The following is a 3087-nucleotide window of genomic DNA, read 5'->3' on the forward strand; positions in this document are numbered from 1 at the left end:
TGCCATCATATTCACCACCTCTTCCTCGTGGATCCTTCTCAATGGGGTGGCTGGACCTCCGTTCCCTCATGGGTCAAGGCTTTCGGCAAGGCGATTCACTATCGCCCCCTTCTCTTTGACATTGGAATTGACCCCCTACGACAAATCCTTGACATTGACTCTCATGGTTTGCTTCACAATATTTGGGGGTGTGGCATTTTGAGAACCTCGATCTATGGCAATGATGCAGCGGTTTTCGTGGCTCCGATCAAAGATGTCATACAAAGTCTATCAACCATTCTTAGTAGTTATGGCAAAGTAACCGGCCTATGCACCAACTTTCGAAAAGCCCGGTTGTCCCAATCTATTGCAATAACGTTGACTTGGATGACATTTAGACGGGTTACCGACGGAGTGGGCATCCTTCCCATTGAAGTATCATGGGCTTCCTCTCCCAGTTTGGCGCATCCGGACAAGATGGTGATGAAAATTCCAACCTAGAATGGCAAATACGTCAACATGGCTGGTTGTACCACTCTTGTCAAGTCCGTTCTTGACTCCGAAGCAATTTATCACTTGACACCGCTCCTTATACCACCGGGGGTCACCGGCAACATGGAAAAAATAGAGAGGGTATTCTTATGGGTGGCTAAGGACAAGGTCGCGGGGACGTAATGCAAAGTTAACTGGACAGTCTTGGCATCCTTTGTATGGAAAAAAAATCTAGAGCCTTACGTATTAGATGGCTATGGCTAGAGTGGAAAGAGCTAAACAAGATTTGGGTGGGGTTAGGAAACCCATGTAGGCAAGAGACTATGGACCTATTCTACACTGCAACGAAAAGCAACGGGAAAAGACACTGTTTTGGGAATCCCCTTGGTTGAACAGTGAGAAGCCAAAAGACATCGTGCCCCTAATACACATTAGCTCCTTGAGGAAGAAATGGAATGTAAAAAGGCCTTGAATGAAAATGGGTGGGTAAGGAAAATCAAGAAGGATGACCTTACCGTTGCCCACATTGAGCAATTTGTGAAGCTTTGGTCTAAGCTACAAACATTCCAACTCATCGAGGATTTGGAAGATGGCATCAGTTTGACTCTTTTGACGAGTGGTCAATGCTCGGCAGCCTTCGCTTACAAGGCGCAATTCTTTGGCGCAATTTCTACCGACATAAATAAAATGGTTTGGAAGATTTAGGCACCTTCTAAGGTTAAGTCCTTTGCGCGGCTCGCTCTACAAAATAGGATTTGCCCGGCGGATGGACTAGAGAATAGAGGAATGCCAAATTGTGGCTTAAGCCCTTTGTGCAAAAGATCAAAGGAGACGGCGATGCACTTGTTCTCGCATTGCCGTTACACCATTAGCTATGGGGTCTCATCAAGGAGTGTCTCGGGGTCTATTACCTCGAGAATTGGTGTCGTAGGACGACCTGTTTCCCCTCCCAAACCGAAAAGCTATGGGCTCACTTACTTTGTTAGCAACTTTGGAGATTTGGAACGGAACAAATGCAAGAGTTTTTTCACAACAAGCAAGTGCCAACGATCAAGAAAGATGCGAAGCTTTAGATCTCTGCGAGGGCAAAGTGTTTGAATGAAATAATAGGGGGAGAGCAATCCGTTTTGTATTCACTTTTATGGTGCTTTCATTATAACTTGTAAAACTTTTTCTTAATTAATAGAATGAGACAAAGTTTTTGCCTTCATTTTTTAAAAAATACTTCGCCTATCTCTGAAGGCGCAGCCAGAATGATATAGTGCGAGGCATGGGGACATGGCGTCATGGATGGTTGATGCTGGCAGCACATACCTACGTCATAATTAAGGTACGGTGTATAGTTCAAGTTTGACACGAAGCAAACCACCAAGTCAGGAATAACTCGAGAGTACCTCACGTGCTTCCTAAAATCCAAGCCGTTTACCTGATCCCCCTGAAGCGACCTGCCGGCCCTACCACTCCCATGATCGATCGAGCTCAGTTCGACAGGAAGAATATCCTGATCGTTTTCTCTTTCATCTTCTTCCAGCCACGAGCCCACGATCGACCGGGCCGGTGGAACAGCACCTTGCGAAGAAGACATGGACAGTACAACTGTACAATGATAAGCTGGCCCTAGGCGCGAGTGCGTATATCTAGTCTAGGCTATCTAGCTCTGGTACCTTCGCAACTGCAGCACAGCAAGCTGCTGCGCTCACCGTTGCTGCAGCAAAACAGACTCACACAATATATGCAGTGCGTGTACGTCAAATTGCGGACGGTGCAAGCTTTGTAACCAAGAAGATGGAACCGCGATCCATCGTATCTTCAAATGACGCTGCACAATGCGGATTTGGAACATCGCTTTGGGCAACCTACAATTTTGTAAATGGGTGGTGGAAATCGGTCATCTACACCATCGGCACTAGCAGAAAAATTTGGCGTCTCTTCATCATGCTCACCACTTGGGAGATTTGGAATAAACGCAATGTGAGGGTTTTCCGCAACAAGTACGTCTACCATGCGCTGACTATTATGGACAAGATCAAAGTAGAGGCAGCTCTTTGGAGCGTTGCCTGCGTATTTGGGTTAATAATATCGCAAGAGTAGGCTTGTGGTCTCGAGCTCTTTGCTCGGTTGTAATATCAAATGTGTAAACTCCTTTCTTATTTAATAGGATGAGGCAGAGATTTTACCTTGGTTTTCTTTTCAAAAAATAAGTAAGTGTCCGGAGATTTATCTTGTGAGCTCGGTGCACCTACCACCATCTCGCTAGAGCTCGAATGGTCCATGTCAATCCATGTGTGTATCTTCCGTCTACTTTCTGCGCAAGTGTCTGTTCTGCAGAGGTAGATGGATGGATGGATGGATGAGTCTAGGTGCCACAGTGAAGCTCATTTGCTTTTCCTGTGAACAAAAGAAATGCGGTGTCCGTTTGCAATTTTTGCTCCAGGGTAAGACTAGTTGCAGACTGGTGGTGCTGCTCGAGCTGGAGGCCAGTACAGTAGTAGCAGAACACTCCACTACAACTGCGCTCGCTCTACCCTGCAGCCCGGCAGGGAGCAGAGATATTTTTCATCGCTTGTCCTTGCTTCAACTCTCAGCTGTTTTTTCACATCGAACTTTATCTGCAGG

Source organism: Lolium rigidum, chromosome 5 (genome assembly GCF_022539505.1).
Source record: "Lolium rigidum isolate FL_2022 chromosome 5, APGP_CSIRO_Lrig_0.1, whole genome shotgun sequence".
Lineage (NCBI taxonomy): Eukaryota > Viridiplantae > Streptophyta > Magnoliopsida > Poales > Poaceae > Lolium > Lolium rigidum.